Raw genomic sequence first — 20,413 nt, 5'->3', positions numbered from 1 at the left:
CTGTAAAAATTTTATTTAAACACCCTAAATTAAACTACATGATCACAATACTACACCACATTAGACTACTAACACTAGAAAGCATACTCATTACTCCCATCACCATAGAGACACATAATATGACCAGTTAAGTAGACACCATTCATATACATTTCCCTTACATATGAATATATAAACGCACTACAGTGTTTAGTCTTTGGTATCAAGGATCCAAATCTTACACTTGGCGTATCTTGTTTCCAACCTCTAGGTTTTCCAGGTTGTTTCTATACCTGTCGCTATCAATCACTTGCATACTATCAGGTACGTTATGCCTGCTCACACCGTATATCACATACGGTTCCATCTCTACATAGGACTTAGAGTACTGGCAAATGGTAGGGGTTATAGGCCCAAATAGGTATCTCCCCTCTGGGCTTTTTGCCTATCGATTAGTGGTCCGCGAGGCCAACACCCCGCCTCAACGTTTCGGAGGTAACGCCCCCCGGGCCACACGTAAGTTAGCCGCCTCGCAAAGTATAGAGAGGGCGTCACCCATCACTCCCTTCCCCTGTTTTTTCTTTTATTGTCACCGAGAGGCCTACGAACTCCTGCCGCTACGACGAGCGGCCTCAGTAACCCCTCGCGCCAACGCATAGATAGAGCCTCTCACAGCCACTTGGCAACTAGTAGGGCCTCACCTGTCACCAAATAACAAGATTAATGTTTCGCCTTATCCGGCATAATTAGCTTGCCAGTACATTCCCTGGGGTTTTTCACGCTAACCATATATTTTCTCATCTAGTATGTCTCAAGAAGGGGTAGAGGATTTTTCCATCCCAAGTACTCCAGCAAGAGAAAACACTCCATCACGGGAGGAGGATATGGCTAGCCCAGCTTCTTTTAGGTCGTGGACTATCCCTCGCATCACTAGCGAACTCAAGAGACGACATATTCCTTTCCCAGCAACGGCAAGGAAAGCAGAACTTTACAAATTACTGCACACCTCAACCGACAATAGGGATGCCGGGGAAGGATCTAGCCAGTCCAACCCAGGAGACCTTCATGGCATGCTCACATCCCTCATGGCTTCCATGAGCAAGGTTAATTCTAGGCTGGAGTCACTTGAATCGGTCACTACAGCCCTCACCATGGCTGGAAGGACCGCGGCGATCCCCACGGCAGTGGCAGAATTGCAATCAGTCTCCACAGCCATCACCTCAGACGATGACGAGGTTCACCCTGCTCACATGATACCTGAACACCTCAAAAAAGATATCCTGGAAGGTAAAGATGTCAATCTGGCCTCACTACTCATTGCCTCCCAGGATATAGTGGAACATAAAACTTACGCTTACGACGATGTTTCTGTGGTGATAAAAGCTAGGGATGCACGTTTAAATAGGAAACTTACTATTCCAGAATTTGTTTTAGCTTTCGGTATTTATCGAGATGTGATGTGTACTGTATATCCCCACAGACGTGAGGAGTTTGACCTGTATATGCACAGGCTGGTGGACCTGGGCAACAAATATGGTGGGTCAGCTTTCTATGACTACCATAGATCTTTTTCTGCAAAAGTGTCTGGCGCCTTTTCTCAGTACGGGAAAAGATCCAACTGGAGTAAGATCGATACGGTCATTTTCTGCAGACACTTTGCAGGTCTAAGAACACCGGCCTGTGCACACTGCTCCTCCATGGCCCATACGGCCAATTTTTGTCCTACCACGGCAAACGAACCCACTACTTCACAGGGCACTGGTCCCGTTGGTTCAGCAGAGAAAACGCCCAAAGATAAACTGGGACGTCCTATTAAGTTATTGGGGAAATCCCAAATTTGTAATAATTTCAATGTCGGTGCTTGTAATTACAGCGGATGTAGGTTGTTGCACATATGTTCCAAATGTTTTAGGGCACATGCGAAAACCATGTGTCCAAATAAAATGTACCCTAAGCAATACTTAACGGATATAAATATTTCTGTACTCACGGCACTACTGTCTCTACATCCCTCTAGACACCTGGTAGACTTCATCATCACTGGTCTATCACAAGGATTCCATACTGGTCTAATACACATGCCTACAGGAATCCTTGAATGCCCTAATCTGCAATATGCCCAACAAAACCCTACAGCGGTCAGCACTCTTATAGCCAAAGAAGTGGCGGAGGGCTTCTTATTAGGACCCTTTCAGTCCTCTCCTTTCACCACATGGAGGACAAATCCCATTGGTATTGTCACGGGGAAGTCTTCCCACAAACAAAGACTTATCATCGATCTGTCGGCACCTCACACCTCTGCCACACCAAGTCTGAACTCCCTTATCCCCTCTGAGGAATTTTCCCTGCAATACTCCACCATAGACCACGCCATTACGGCTATCATGCAGGCAGGGGTCGGAGCATGGCTCAGCAAGACTGACATAACCAATGCTTTCAAATTATTGCCTATCCACCCTACACTATGGCATCTGCATGGCATTAAGTGGGCCGGGTACTACTACTTTTTCTCACGCTTAACATTTGGTTCAAAAAGTAGTCCGGACATTTTCGACGTATTCGCCGAAACACTATGCTGGTTATTGTTAAATGTAGCTAGATGCCCTACAGTTATACACTACCTGGATGATTTTTTACTAATCGAAGACAATATTTCCCCACCCAGTAGCCTCATAGAAACCATCAGTCTGTTCGAACAGGTGGGCGTCCCGGTTTCCCCCACCAAAACCGAAGGACCAGATACAGTCATCACTTTCCTGGGGATCATATTAGACTCAGCCAACATGCAAGCCAGCCTGCCACACACCAGGATAGAGAACATCCTTACCAACATCAACCTCTACCTACACCTCGGTACTTGCAACCGCAAAGAATTGCAATCTCTACTTGGGTCACTAAATTTTGCCATGCGCATTATACCTCAAGGCCGGGCTTTCATCTCACGGCTCTTACACATGTTCCCATTGTTTGGCAATGATGCACACAGGTTACCCCTGGATACCCATGCCACGGCAGACCTACTTATGTGGAGAAATTTTTTAACCACATGGAATGGGATAAGCATGTTCCTCCCTGAACTGTCTGACTCTTCGCCTACCATCTGGTCAGACGCGGCGTCTACCACAGGTTTTGCAGCAATTTACGGAAACGAATGGCTTTGGGGTAGTTGGCCTCCAGAGGTTCAGGACCTGGAGAATTTTTCTACTACCTCAGCTCTATTTGAGATATATCCCATTGTGGCAGTTGCCGTGACGTGGGGGCATCTATGGGCAGGTGCGTCAGTACGTTGCTACTCAGACAACCAAGCACATGTCACATCATCAACAAAGGTCGATCCAAATCACTGACCATTATGAGGTTCTTGAGGAAACTCACCTGGCTGGCTGCGTGTCACAATTTTTTCTTGGTTTGTGTGCATGTCCCAGGTGTATGCAACACGGCTGCTGACCATTTGTCTCGTTTCAATTTACAGGCTTTTCGACAAATACTGCCGTCAGCTGCACGCACAGCCACGACCACTCCACCTTTCCAACAACTAGTAATGGATTAGACGCTATCATGCAACACAGCCGGACATTGTCACAATTAACGCTATCCTCCAATACCCGGAAGACCTATGACAGAGCCTTCCTTCTATTCAAAAGATTTCTGTCATCACACAATATCGCACAACCTTTCATTATCACATCCTTGTTGGGTTTTGCTTCCTTTTGCCACCTCAAACTCAAATTATCATACAACACAATCAAGCTATATCTAAGAGGCGTACAACATCATATGTTAACATTGCAACCAAACAACACTAGTTTCATGTCCTCCTACCAGATCAAAAACATCATTAGGGGTATTCAGAGATCCGAACCCCCACGTACTGCACAAAGGCTACCCATAGACATCAACATTTTCAAAGATCTCTCCAAACTACTAGATTTACAACCCTTTGCCACCAACACAAACCTTATTATTAAAACAGCTATCTATTTGGCCTTTTATGGGTTTTTAAGACCACGAGAATTTACCGCCATCAATACAACCCAGTCCACTCACATTCTGCTTCACTCACACTTAACAAAACCTATGGACTACTATATCTTGGCTCTGCATCACTCTAAAACCAATCAACACGCACCTCCGGTAGAGGTTAGATACTATCCTACCCACAACGCATGGTGCCCCGTCACATTACTGGACACATATACCCAGGTTACAACAGCATCACCATCGCAACCACCCTTCTTTCTACAAGGTTCTGTACTCACTACCACCACCTTCATGACCCACGTCAGGTCATTACTTACACAACTAGGCCTAAAAGCAACTAACTATTCGGGCCACTCCTTCCGCATAGGAGCAGCCACTTCAGCGTCCAGTGCAAACATTCCAGTACATGTTATCAAGTCACTAGGACGCTGGAAGTCTTCTGCATACTCTAGATACATACCTAACCCAGTACAAGAAGTTAGAAATGCCTTTCAAGATATGTCTGGTTAAAGTATGTATATTGCTCGTTTCGTAATAAATGTGATTTTCTACTTTTTGCCCTCTTTATTTACAGGCCTACCTCATCGTCGGTTTCGGCACACCACAACCGACTTGCTCTTTTAATACCATCCCACACCTAACAGTGTCTGTATCTTCTGTACTATCATGAGCCCTTAACACAAGTATTAAGGCCTTTTGGCCTGTAATTGTGGGAGGGGCGTATGACTCACCTTCTCCCTACTTAAGGGACACCCCTTACCTGGCTCCATACCGCTCGATGTCAGCGCTGCATCACCCTCCCACCCACTCCTCATTATTAACTCTTTCTTCTTACATCTCTTCTTGGTGGGCCCTCTTTATTTACAGGCCTACCTCATCGTCGGTTTCGGCACACCACAACCGACTTGCTCTTTTAATACCATCCCACACCTAACAGTGTCTGTATCTTCTGTACTATCATGAGCCCTTAACACAAATATATATATATATATATATATATATATATATATATATATATATATATATCCACATATACATACATACACTGTCTAATATTTTTTAAAATTAATATATATATATATATATATATATATATATATATAATACACGTACAATGATATTGATTAAATATATATAATTTTCATTATATATATATTTATATATAATAAAAAATGAATAAATATGTACTATATTACTTGGAAGACTTTGCAGAATACAAATATTAGTGTTTCAAAACAGTAAAATGTATTACAACAATGATATCGTCAGTGAAAGTGACATGTTTTGCATTTTTCACTCACAAATGGCACTTACACGGACGATATAATTGTTGTGATACATTTTACTGTTTTGAAACACTAATATTTGTGTTCAGTGAAGTCTCCCGAGTATAACAGTACCCCTCATGTACAGGTTTTATGGTGTTTTAAAAAGTTAGAGAGTCAAATATAAGGCTTGCTTTTCAGTTTTTTCGAATTGAAATTCGCCAGGTTGGTTATGTTGCCTTTGAGAATGTATGGTAGCCCAGGAATGAAAATTACCCCCATGATGGCATACCATTTGCAATAGTAGAAAACCCAAGGTATTGCAAATGAGGTATATCCCGTCTTTTTAGTAGCCACTTAGTCACAAACACTGGCCAAAATTGACGTTCATATTAGTTTTTTGCATTTTTCACACACAAACAAATATTAACGCTAACTTTGGCTAGTGTTTTTGACCAAGTGGCTACTAAAAAAGACTGGACATACCCCATTTGCAATACCTTGGGTTGTCTACTATTGCAAATGGTATGCTATCATGGGGGTAAGTATCATTCCTGGGCTACCGTACGGTCTCAAAGGCAACGTAACCAATCTGGCAAATGTCAATGTGAAAAAACTGAAAAATGTAACATGCTATATTTAACCCTGTAACTTCCCAAAACACCATAAAACCTGTACATAGGGGGTACTGTTTTACACGCGAGACATCGCTGAATACAAATATGTGTATTTTTTGCAGTAAGAGCAAACAGTATTATGACATTCACAGTTAGAATGTCAGGTAGAACTAAAAAATGTTTTAAAATTATTTTTTTCTCCCATACCTAAATATGTGATGTTAAATAAAATTATATATAATAAGTGTGGGTGCACATAATATAAAAGAGGTGAATTACGCCTGAACAGGCATATAGCGCAAATTAAAGTTTTTGTTTACGTTATATATATATATATATATATATATATATATATATATATATATATATTTACTAGCCTTCCTCTCAGTATGTTAAATTGTAGTTAATACAGTTTATATACTTACTCATTTCAAATGCTTTTTCAACTTGACATAAGTGTGTCACTATTGCAAGTCCTGGATTATCATTCATAATAACAGCTTTTTGTCATCTAATTTTATTTGAATTTTACAAGAGCTCTTCCAAAGTTTTATTCTTGACAATTTTGTAATTACATGACGATGAGTTCTTAACAATAATGATAATCCCGAACTGAGTACCAGTGATTTGACTATGTGTCAGCCACCTTCATAACATAGCATAGCAGTTCATATGCTAAGATTAAAAATGTTATAGAAAGAAGGATCTACTTGTTCTTTAATTCAGTGATACATTTCTGAATATCATTAAAAATATTGCAACTAAAAAAAGACCAGCACACCATATATTTCAATTGGTGAATCGTCGCAGGTTTCCTCCACATCACCAGACCAAAGTAAACTAAATAATAGAACAATGTAATTACTGTTAATAACAGATTACACATTTATTTATTTATTTATAAAATATTTTATCAGGATCGATACATTGAGATTTATCTAATTTTCAAGTATGTCCTGGGTTTTTGTCCACAAAACATTGCATTGTTACAATAGGATATTGTAATAGGATTGTTACAACAGAATATATACACACATATATAAATGTAATACATAACAGGTATATAATAAATATATTCAACAATGACAGGTGTATTCTGTGTTGAGGTATATTGCCATAGATCTCTTAAAATATTTTAGATTGAATGAAGATTTGACTGTGTCCCTGAGGTTATTCCATAATTGCGGTGCTCTGTAGGAAAAGGAGGATCAAGCCACTTTATTTTTGTATTGCGGTTGGCTAAATATCGTGCTAGTACTGGATCGGAGGTTATAAGAGGTGGGAACAGCTGGGGAGAGCATTCTACTCAGGTAGGGTGGGAGCTTCCCAGAAATGGCCACATATTGCAATCGATCTGAAACATACGATCAAAATCAGGTTAGCGGACGATCGCCAATGCCTGAGATTTCAAGTTTTTGCAAAAGAATGTTCTACTGTTTCAAAGGCCTTTGCAAAATCGAGGAAAATAGCTCCAGTTAAGTCTCCTTGTTCCATGCCAATTTGGATGTCATTGCAAACTTTTAAGAGGGCAGTCGAAGTTAAGTGACTTGGACGAAAGCCTGATTGATCAGGGGTCAGATAACTTGATTGTTGATAATATAAATATAATATAAAGGATGCATTTTTCCAATATTTTTGACAATACAGGGATCAATGTTATCGGGTGATAGTTAGATACCAAAGTATTGTAACCACTTTTATGGATTGGTACAACTTTTGCAGTCTCCCAAAGTTTGGGTATGTATCATGACACCAGGGATTCATTGATAAGGGTAGTGACAGGTTTAGCAATTGCTGGTGCAGTGAGCTTTAGTACCCTTGCTGGGATTTGATCTGGTCCACACGGGTTTTTCATTTTTAAATTATTAAGATGTTTATTAATGACACAAACAGGCACAGGTCTAAAATTGAATTTCTCTTAATTAGGATTTTGAAGATTTGTCAGGACCTGATCTTTATTTTCAGTCTGAAAATGAGTGTAATTTGTTATCTTAGCAACCAGGATGGTAGCACATCCAACAAAATTATTATTAAAGGCATTTGCTACATGTAGGGGGTGTTGCCATGTTTGGTTGTCCATTTTGACAGTGGAGGGGTGGGAGTGGATTGTGGGGGTTTGTATGCTATTTATGATTCTTGGGTTTGATAGGTTGTTTTTCAAATTTTCACTGAAATATTGGGCCTTTGACATTTTTTGTTTGTTTTCTGCATGCATTTTTAAGTACAGCGATCATTCATGGAGCCAGTATGCTTGAACTTTGACCACAGTGAATCTCTAAACTGGTACATTTGAATGAGGTCAGCTGTAACCCAGGGCAGGTGTGTCCCTTTTAGTCGAACTTTATGCAGAGGGGCATGCAAAGTCCAAACAAGCAAGAGCTCGGACTAAAAAAATTCAATTGCAGAGTCTAGATCTGGTATTAGACCTAATCTGTGCTAGGGTATGTTCTTGAGATCATTTAAGGATCATTAATGATTACATTTTTTGAAAAACATGGTGATTATAATCTTGGGAGGGGGTTTAGTGGCCTTTATTTTGTGTATGCAGTACACTAGACAATGGTCACTGAAACTGTTAGGGAGAACGTCCGCCTCCTGGATTCTGTCAGGACAACTGGAGAGAATCCAATCGAGCAATGTATGGTTCTGGCTTTTAATATTAATGAGTTGGGAAGGAAATTAATTGTGTTAGCTGCAAAGTCTTAAACAGCCTACATGATTTATTATTTTAGGATTCAACCAATCAATATTAAAATCTCCAAAAACAAACCGTTCACTTTTTTGGTTTTGAGCTACAGTTTCACTTAGTAGTTGGCCTATGTCAGAAAGTGAGTGCACCGGAGAGCTAGGTGGGTGGTAGATTCCAGCAACAATGATAGTTTTAGTGGAAGGGATCTGAATTGTGCCAGAAAGGAAATCGAAGGCAGAAGAGGAGTTATAGTTTTATAAAGGAGTAAATTGTATGGACTTGTTAAAATAAATAACAGTGTCTCCTCCTCTCTTTGCTCTGTCATTTCTAAAACATGAATAACCCTGTATTGCAATGGCGGAGTCTGGTATTTTACATGGATCATGGTTAAGAGAGTCTAACATTTTCATAGTTCATTTCTGACTTTTTCATATTAGTTCTCTAACATTTCTTAGAGTTATATTATTTGTGGTAAAAAAGAACTGATGGCTAAAAAGCTTCTACACATTTTTACTCATCTCTACATCGATAGATGTGTAAAGAAATATATGCAGGGCTATTCACCTAAAGGGACACTATAGTGACCAGGACAACTACAACTTATTGTAGCGGTTCTGGTGAGTATAACCTGTCCTTGCAGGTTTTATAATGTAAACACTGTCTTTTCAGAGAAGCATTGGATTGATTAATCAAATATGATGATGTCATCCAAGGACATGGGGCTAGACAAGATGAGCCCAGCGTGGCACTAGAAAATAGTGAGTAAATAACCTTACTAACCCAAGGTAAGGATGGGCGACCACATAAACAGTGGATTTATACCTATTGGGGAATGACAAACAAAAGAGAAAAACATAGAGGATGCAACACTTAAAGTACTAAAGATATGCAAATACTATAAGAGTAAAATGCCAAGAATAATTAAGACTTAACCTTTAATAAATCTTGATAAAAGTAAAGTCCAACAAGGACTAAACAAAAAGACTAGCAACAAAAAAACACAGAAAGAAAATAGTACTATTGTAAAATAAAAGCACATCTAAAAACAATCAAACAATCAAAAAAAAATGGTGTTGAGCTATAATGGTCCACTAATGAGGTTGTGAAATCAATTTAGATCATTTTAACAGCACACACATGTGTGAAAATTGCATTGGCCAAAACAATTCTAATAATGATACTCAAGGAGTATAATAAATAAGCACATTTCCACTAGAGGGATGGTTTGAGTGGATACTAAATAAATCCCTGCTAAGCAGACACATAAATCACTGCTAAGCAGACGCTGACAAGAGCTTAGTGTCAAAATATTTGGTCTATAACACTACATTTGTATATGTAATAGATGTTACCATAATTGTTATCACAATGTAACTAAGAAGAAGCAGAGCATTTAAACAGAACTGATATAATCGTGAATTGAATGAATATAACTTTACTAGTAACACTCATTGATGTTGAATAGTATCAAAAGCGCCATAATCAATCTTCTAAAAAAAAGTGAAGAGGTATAATGGCCCTAGAAGCTTACAGTCATTTACATGTGATTAATAGGGATGGATAAATATGGAAACAAGGGGGAGTGAGAGGGAGTCTGAGTAGATAACTTGCCCTAATGTGCCTTTGTGGGCACACCTTACCCCTTAAGACATATCCCTGTCCGGTTACAAAGTTATAATCCCTCCACCAATGTTTTTAAAAAAATAAGTTAAAAAGAACACTAAGTGCTGAAAGTGGAAAAAAATGTTCCCCCACAGCCACTAGGATCGGTGCTGTGCCTAGGTCATCAAGATGATTTCAAATCCAAATGCCTGATGGCACTACAATAGTTGGGTGCTTATGGGGGCACCTGAGTCCCTGAAGCGCGTTTCGCTAGTTCAGCTCATCAGATGGAAACAGACCTACGAGATTGCTGGTTTTAAAAGGAGAATGCTTCAACCTGATTGGTGCAGTCAAATTTGAAAGCACCAATAAACGGTGAGTGTATCGAAGTTTGTATTTTCTATTTTAAATTCTTTATTTTGTTTTTTGTATGTTCCAGTAAACGGGGTAGTGGTTACAGAAGAGAAAGAAAGGGGGTGGGGGAGGGCATGTGCACAGTTTTAAATTTTCGTTTGTAAAGTCACATGTTATACATTCAGACGTAGTAGTACATTTCCGTAAATGAGCTTTTCAGGATATGGTGTAGGCAGTACAGTTTCCGCTTTTTATTTTAGTTAAGCAAGTAGGGGTGTACAGAAAAAAGAGGAGGTTAGACTGGGGTTGTTAACAGAAATGTTGTACAGCATTTAGACAAGGCATTGGTCAATCACAGATCGATCCCCGCACACAGTCTTTTCCACGCTGTTTGAGTGTGTGTCATTTCTGATATAACTGGGTGAAAATGCCCTGATTATGCTGTCAGGACCAGGGTTTATATGTCCAGCGGAGGGGGCCTAGTTGCGTCTTCATCTGTTGGGTTGATTGCCATCTCCCACCTTTTCATTTGGTATTAAGGGTAGTTGAGAGTTTCGTGTTGTGTTGTTCAGGCTATGCCTGCTATCTGGTTAGGCTATCTCGTTGCCCCCTTAAGTATGTGTGCTGATGTCAAGAGGTGGCTGGTTCTTTACCCCCTTCATGTTTTAGTAGGTTTACGGACGGTACATGTCCTAGGAGTATAGTGCGTGGTTGTGTTTTTGTCTCGGTCCTGTTTGTGCGTTCCCATTAGGCATGTCACCTTCTTTTGTCAAGGGTTTTATGTCACCCAGCAAGTCTTGCGTTTTCCGGGCTGCAACGTGTTTCTCGTCCTGTACACTGTAACTGTGACGAGACCAACCTCGCCACATTGCATTGGAGGAGCCTGGTTGCCCGCCTGCTGCCTTTGGATTATGGACCGGCAGCTAAAGGGTTAATTTTACTGTGCAGAAGGATTTATTTCTCCCTTTCTGCACAGCCGTTCGGTAGATTCTATCTACCGAACAAACAGCCTGTTTGCAACCTCCCCAGAGCCGTGGGAAGCCGGCCGGCGCTGTTAATTGGCCACCCAGAAGCTGGAGTGTGCTGCCAATTTACCTCCCTGAAGCTGCGGTTAACTACAGCTTAATTGCTTGTTACTGGGTGGCCGCTGTTACACTTAGCGGCCGCTAGGTGGCGGTGTTCTGGAGCTCCCCGGGCAGCCAGCGCTTTTCTGCCCAGCTTTCATGCACCAAAATCGGACACTTTTACGTGCAGGCACCGCTGAACCTCCAGCCCTGGTTCTAATTCGTATGGATTTGGTGAATGCATGGAAATTTGGTATTTTATGTTGGAAGAATGTTTTAACCCAGATAGCCATGCCATGGAGCATATTAGTGTAATTAAAGACTTTGGCTCCATGGCAATTAAACTGTATTTGTGTGGTCTGAGTGCCATTCACCTAATAATGTGCACTCAGACCTGAGCTATCTGGGGATATGTTACATGTCTGTGTTTTACGTATAAAATGTGTCTTTATGTATTTTAAAGTGATAGTCTGTCTTTGTGTCCCCACGTGTGTAATGGAGTTTTGCCTTTGTCCTGGGAGATAATTGAATTACTTCTCCAGGGCAGAGGGGAGGAAACCAGGATGCATTGTGGGGATGTTTTACTGCTGTATGTCCTGAAATGCTAAATGTCTGTCCATGGTTACAGTCTTCCATCTGGTCCCCTAGGGGAGTGTCCACCAGGTGGGAGACCTGCATAAATACAGGGGCAGGTAGCCCTCAATAAACAGACCACTGCTTGACCCTCAACACGGAGCCTCGTCTCGTTCTTGGGGGGATTCACTGTATGCTGATAGGGACTGACTGCCATGAGTGTAAGCCGCTTGGGAGCTTTTCCTGTTCGTCTGCTAGCAGCTATTCGTGAGGTTCCAGTTCGGGAGTTTGGAGTGCTACCTTATTCCCTTGTATGCAGTTCGGGAGTTTGGTGCATTCACCTATATCCAATTCGTGAGTTTTACAGTAGCTGTACCTGTCTGTGAAAAGGGGATTATCGCCTAAACGGATTTTAACCCCTTGTCTGCTGAAACGGTCCGTTACAGTAACCCATCAGAAAGCTGCAGCTAATACTATAGTCTCTTCTTTCAGCAACAAGAGCCAATACCAATTTTATCAAAGTCTGGATTCCATCTGCTAAAGAATGTCAACAAAGATGTGCTAACTTAGGCTTTCTTTCTTTTTTCTAAGATTAGCAAGGAGTGCAATATGGGTCATCTTCCAAAACCATTAGTGCTAGTTCTATAGCCTTAGAGTTCTCCTTCCTTCTGATAAAGAATAGTCTCTTCTATAGCCACAGAATGACAAGCAGACTCCTAATTGTTCCCTTTAAGATTACATGTCTTTAATGGCTTAGTATGTTTGTTCATAAACCAGTTTTCATGACCAACCAACAATCCAGGATTTATGTATTCCTCTGTTTTATGTCAATAGTGATAATGGCAAAATTTGGACTTTTGGTGGGTCTGGTTTTGGAAACACTGGCTTAGCATATCTGCAATAGCTTTATTTGTTTTAAGACAGGAAAATCCATCATGTTTGATCACCAAAAGAAATAAATGGATGCAAGCATGTATGGACGGATATGTTGGATGGATGGAATGGATGGATGGATGATGATGGATGGATAGTAGATAGATAGACAGATAGATAATGCTGTGCTTTCAGGCTTGTTGTAATACTTTAAGAAGCTTTATTGAATGTTATACATTATATTGATCATATTATTAATTTTATAATTTCTTACAGTTTTTGTGTTCAATATTTTTGACATTTTATTTTCAAATAAAAAAGTATTTTTTTTCTTCTTAAAAACAGTGCAAGTTCCAATGTTAAGCAACCAATAGTTCACTCGAGGGAAATTAAACTGTAACTTATCAAACAGTCCCTGTAGTAATCTTTTATATGACTCTTCAAACAGCTTCGGCAAATAAATGCTTAGATCAATTATTAAGATTGACTAATCCTCTGTATTGCTAGAAAAAAAAATAGAAATGGTTAGTTTAAATATCAGACTTCCCACGAGCTAAAGAATGACCTGATATATCTCTAAATATTTATTTTGTATTTATGGTTTATAATTCCTTTATCACAGTCATTGGAATCTAACATTCATGCAGCTATTATTAAGAGGATTTTGCAGATGAGACAAAAATGAAAGCATAGATTATTTTTTATTAATCTCTATTTATGAACAGAGGTCAACAAAAAAGGTTTTGCACTGCTATCACCAATTAACTCATATATAGTGATACTAGGTTGCAATTTACCCAAGGGGTTTATGCATGATCAGCTGCATGTGACGAGTTACAAACTACTTTGTTAAGTTTAGGTAAAATATTGTATTCTGAAATATTTTGTCATAAATTATAAAACCAATGAAAGCCATTCCGGTAATTCCTAAAAAAAATCTTCCCTTGCAAGATTTATAATTTTATGTCTTCAACATTGTGCAATCATACATAAACATATTAACCTAGTAACAATCTAAAATAAAATAAATAAATAATATCTCAGATATTGATACAATATTATCTGTTTCAGCCTATGATGCTTAATATCACCAAGTTACCTGGTTTGCAACTCCTCGTACACACACAGCTCTGTTCACTGAATGCCAAATTTATTTTTGTGGGCTGTAGTGATTACGGTGCAGGAAATGCCCAGATAAAAAACATTTCTGATTAGAAAAAATATGAAACATAGCTTGCTGTGCCAAGCACCACTGGTTCTTCTAGTCTGAACTAGACTGATCATACTTCCAATTTTTTTTAAATCAGTTCAGGTCAGGTGTAGACAATAAAAACTGATTGAGAATGTCAGCGCTGAATTCCCAGAACCTTGCACTTTCATGGTTAGAGTGCGTAGTGTCATTTTAACAAACACATTATTAAGGCATTAGTAGAAGTAACATTCTTCCAATATAAACTAAATGTTAGAAAACTAAGCCCAATGGCAGAAATGACTAATTAAGTTACAGATAATGATTATGAGAATTGCAAACAGTTAATTTGCCATATATTAGTCTAACAGATTTGCAGAACTTTTTGCTGCTTTAACTTGATAATTAAAAAAAAAATGATGATATACTTCATAAACGTAGTAAACATAAAAGCTTTCCCTCTGTCTGAAATCATATAAACATGTAAAGATGTCTGATTGTGTTTCCAGTAAGTACGTTAAAAGAAGAATCACACAGGCAACAGAATAAGTTTATGTAAATATTTGCGGTAGAGCAGGCAGACAAATGTTTGCTCTTTTATGCTTATCATTTTCTTGCAATATAGGAAAGCTCACAGGCAGATCATGATTTCATTGTCATGGTGAATTAGTCTCAAATCATGGACATGGTTTGAAGCAGGTTTTATGCATATAAGTCATGGGAAGAAGAAAGTACACCCTCTTTGAATTCTTTGGTTTTACGTATCAGGATATAATAAATACATAGTAAATACAACCTCAGATTAACAACAACACATGGCATATTACGCAGTGTCGTGATTTATTTAGCAAAAATAAAGCCAAAATGGAGAAGCCATGTGTGAAAAACTAAGTACACCTTGTGATTCGACAGCTTGTAGGACCCCTTTTAGCATCAATTACCTGAAGTAATCGTATTCGGTATGACTTTATCAGTCTCGCATCATTATGGAGGAATTTTGGACCACTCTTCTTTACAATGTTGCTTCAGTTCATTGAGGTTAATTCATTTGTTAATGCACAGCTCTATTAATTTCAATTGGGTTGAGATCTGGAGATTGACTGGGCCATTGCAACACCTTGATTCTTTTCTTTTTCGGTCTGACCTTGGGGTGAATTTTCTTTGATGTCCTCTCCTGGGAAGATTTGCAACTTTATTGAATGCTTTCCACTTTTGAATAATCTTTCTCACTGTAGAATGGTAGATTTTAAATTGTGTGGAAATAGCCTTATAACCCTTCCCAGTTTGATGGGCAACAACAATTGTTTGTCATTTCCTCCTTGGCATTGTGTTAACACTCACCTGAATGCACCAGACCAGCAAACTCTTTGGCTTTTATAGAGGTGGCCATATTATTGAGATAATCAATTAATCAAGAGCATTTGATTAGCAGCACCTGTCTGATACGTAGCCTCTTAATTCCTATGGAAGCAGTAATGGTAGTAGTTTTTCACACATGGCTTCTCCATTGTGGCTTTATTTTTGTCAAATGAAACATGACAATCATGTGGTTGTTCATCTGACGTTCTGTCTGTCTGTCTGTCTCTCTATATAGATATATAGCACAAACCAAGAATGTTATGGTGGGGAAAAATAGTGATTGGAAACCCCTTCCGCCTGAAGTAAGTCAATACATTGTTAAACAAAGATCTGTACACCAATCAAGCCATAAGACTAGCTTTTCCCACAGAAATCTCAAATCTGCATGTTACATATTTTTTAAGGCCACAGGCCTGAAATTGTGGGAGGAGTTTTCCTTATGAAAACCCAATTCCCCCTCTTACAGGTCATTACTTGCTACTTCAAGTTATCGGCTCCCTCCTGTCTTTTCACCAAAAAAGAATACAGCCCTTCATTCCATTGCTGCACACTTTCCCACTCTCCACTTCAGGCCCAGACCGTTGTCCACCCACATATCGTAAGTCTCGTAAGTCTTGTCTGGAGCTTTGCTTCCTCCTGGTCTGTGTTTCTAGTCTCGCGGAAATATCAGATAAAAGGTAGGGCTTCCTGCCTTTGCTGATTCTATTCCACAGTTCAGGCAGCAAATTTCAATGTATTGTAGAGTGTCAGTGCCCTATCCACATTTCATCTATGCTGCTTTTTCTCAGTCACTTCAATTTATTTAAATTGTATTAAATTCACCTGAATTTAGGTTGCCTTGATCACCTATAATGCACTTTTGCAGTTCATCTATGCAGAGTTTTTCTCATTCGTTTCAATTTGTTTAAATTTGATTACATTTGACTAAATTAGGTTGCCTTGGTCATTTATAATGGATATCTATATTGGAAATGTTACTAGCTCAGTGAAGCTTCCATTTTTCTCAATAGTATATATCAGCCTGTTAGCTTATACTGACATAATTAAACTATCCCTTATCCTAGTGAAAATCACATAGTTGTTCTTTTGCAATTTACTTACAGACAGAATTCTTTTTTTATTTTTTATATTCTTTATTGAAATGTTTTTCCTTATTTTAACCCAGTGGCAATCAAATGTCATACAATAGACAGTTAATTAATCCATACTTTACAATTGACAAAATTACAAAAACATTAAAAGCATATTTTTGGTTAACCTAGAGAGAGAGAGAACAGAACATACATTTTTTGCAGATTTTGTATTCTTCCTTTTATCTCCTAATCCCTCATTCTTATTTTGGGCCCCCACCAATCGCTCAGGGGTGGGGGCCGGGGGGAGGACAATAGGTCCCCCCTCCTTATTTTACTTTAGGGCCCCCACCCACCGTTCAGGGGTGGCCAATAGGTTTTTTATATATATATTTTTTTTTTTTTTACAGTGAGCAGCCACTGGCTGCTCACTGTTTACTAGACATGCCCCTGCTCACGGTATAGCAAGTAGGGGCTGAATTTACTAATACTAAGTAATCTTTACTTAGTATTAGTAAATGTGGCTGAAAGACCAATTTAGGCCTTTCAGCCTTTTGGTAGATAGCTCCCTAATACCGTGGGAATTAGGGAGTTATCTACTAAGCGGCTGATTATTGTATGTTATTTTATTTATTTTAAGTGATTTCCCTATCCACATTTGTTTGCAGGGCTCTTGTCCTACTCTTACCCCCATTTTACTTCCTTTTGCAGCCCTCTAGCCCTTTCCAGGACTTTTTTAGAGGCATTTTAGTGCCCAAATGTTCTGGTCCCCATTGACTTCCATGGGATTCGGGTTCGGGTCAAGTTCGGGGTCAAGTTCGAGCCGAACTCGAACATTTTGACGAAGTTCGGCCAAACTTGGCGAACCCGAACATCTAGGTGTCCGCTCAACTCTACTCATGAGTTTTTGGGTGCAATCCCTATTTCACAAAATGTCTTAAAAAACAATAGGACTATCCCAAGACTGGTAAACTGACAGACTTAACTAAAGTCTGAATGGTCTGTACTGAATGCAGCAAAACTATCCGGCTGCATACAGAGACATTCAGACTGCAAAATGTGGCCACAGATTAAAATGCCCAGCTTTTGCTAAAATTCATACCCAAATGCTTCAAATCTGAGCCAGGTTTTAAAAATCTGAACAATTTGCTGCTGGAAAGCCAGCAGAAAAATACTTTAAAAAGACCATTGACAGTGCCAGAGTAAACTATGTGGTGACTGGCCAGTGCTTGCTAACCAGCCCCCACATTAAAGTACAACAAATAAATATAAAAAGCCTATGAGGGTCAATATGAAACTAATATTACTATAAGGGAAGGTAGGTAATGCCATATCTACTAAACAGTGAGCAGCCAGTGATCTGTCCATCTCTTAAAGTCACCTACACAAAGTCCATGGGTTGGACCACGGGGGGAGAGGGGATTAAATTACCCATGTTATTGCACAGGTCCAGTCTTCATAGGATAGAGTCTTTCTAATACCTGGCAGTGATGACTGCCCAGCAGTTTATATTTACAGTGCTAACTCTTTAGCAGGTATGTCCCTACCTGCCGCATAGCAGGCAGGGGCAAAATAAAGATTTAAAGCATCCATTATACTAATATGGGGGTCATATTATGCCTATTAAACCATGTTAAGGCATGTGCAGCTTATTAAGCCACTGTCAATGATTATTTAACTATTTGCCACTACTATTACTATGCTACTACTCTCTAATTCAGGCTTCCCCAAACTCTGGCCCTCCAGATGTTGCTGAACTACAACTCCCATGATTCTATGGATGAAATAGATGGGATGAGAATCATGGGAGTTGTAGTTCAGCAACATCTGGAGGGCCGGAGTTTGGGGAAGCCTGCGTCTAATTCTATACATGTTTCAACTTCTAATTATCTATTCAAATCCATACAAATTTGTGTGTTAATGTTTGGTATTTGAGTGGCTTAGCCCAGCGCTCACAGCTGCTAAATATAGGAAATGAAGCAATATAAATGTAATATTTTGTTAATGTTGTCTGCCAAATGTTTTATTTCAAATGAAACTTCAGTAATAGAAATTATATAATACCCTGTTGATAGAGGAAAGAGCACAGAGAACTATAAATCATTTAAATCTTAACATTGATAATTTATTCAACCTCATTAGAGTATTTTATACCAAAAAAGCACATGCAGATGATGAAGGGCAACAGCTGCTATTATTTATGTTTAAATGCATGATCAATCTGAAGAGAAAATATACATCTAAAGCGCATTCTGCAAAAGCAATATGAAGTTAATTAAAATTAAATTCTATGGTTGGAAAAAAAAACTTGGATGTTAATATATAATCTCATCAACGGGCATAGAAAATGGGAATTCAAAGTCAAAATATTCTGCAATTTACCAATATGAGTGTTCATTAAATGAATAAAACATTTAAAAAAATGATGTAATTGTTTAGCAAAGCCCAGATAATTAATGTTATTTATTATTATACATGCCTGTTGCTATATAATATACGTAGAAATATAATGTTTAGGTTCATAATTTGTAGAAAAAAGGCATCCAGGAAACCATTATTAACTTATACTATTCAAGTTATTCCACTCTTACCCATAAACTCTTTACCTTATATGTCTCTCATTTTTTTTAAAACCCATATTTATTTCTTGGTCTGTCGTTTTAAAAAAAATAAAAAATAAATTCTACTGAGCAGGGGAGTATGGGAATTACTCACGACTCAAACAACGGGTTGGTTAGGATTGGATGAAATACAGAAATAAATGGAGTCATATTACTTATTCCTCAAGTGTAGGGGGAAAAAAAATCGAATGATTTTGTAACTATACCGGTCAACTTTAAAAATGTAATCCACCCATCTTTCATTCATCAATTTGACTTAATCAGGTTAATCTCCATTGGAATGGCATATCTAAGAATTATGTATAAATTTGATTGTGAAATTAGTGGAACACTTGGGCTCTACCTTTCAAACTTGCAAAAATCATTTCTTTTATTATGTAACTCTGATCTATTGTTCCTATGATCCTATGTATGTCCCGGCTAAAATTAACGTTGGAATAATGAAAATGAGATTCAGTCGCATTGCAAATTACTGTCCAATGACTGTTTATATTCTTATTTCGTCCTGAATGTGAATTTGGCATTTAGAGAATCACTTCCCATGACTATTTGTGGACTTTGTTTCATTATAATTTCCCCTTATCCAGAGATCTCTGTAGGTATTGTTTTTAATTGGTGCATATGATTCCTTATAGAGCTCCAAATGATTAAATGATGTTTGGAAATTCAATGTAACGGCCAAGGCAGCATGTGAAGTCTAGATATATTAGCAAACAAACGAGAATGTAATTGTGGAAATTACTTTGCTCTGTTTGATTTTATGATTCCAGCTCTATCCTGTTTAGAAAACCTTTCTCCGCTTGCAAATACACTTCAGAATGTGGAACCACTCTTATAAATCAGGAGAAATTGAACATCAACCCACACATAACGAGACCTTTGAATCTAAGATGTCCTATTCTAGCTAAGTAACATGTCCTGATATGATTCATTGAACTAAATACTACACTACATAAATCATTTATAGAAGCTTGTATAGTGTAGAGCTCTATGCAAATTCTACTCTACCCGAAAGGAGACAGAAGAGGGAAAAGGGAAGAAAAGAGTTATTAATGGTTCACATAATGCCTATAATTTTGCAGCAAAGTCTTATTTCTAGAAGGTAAGGCTATGTAATTCTGATTCACTACTTAATTGTTTAAAGGAACACTTCAATAGATTTTTTTTGCATTTTCTT

Source organism: Pelobates fuscus, chromosome 1 (genome assembly GCF_036172605.1).
Source record: "Pelobates fuscus isolate aPelFus1 chromosome 1, aPelFus1.pri, whole genome shotgun sequence".
In the NCBI taxonomy this organism is placed as follows: Eukaryota; Metazoa; Chordata; class Amphibia; order Anura; family Pelobatidae; genus Pelobates; species Pelobates fuscus.
This window is presented reverse-complemented; position numbering follows the sequence as displayed.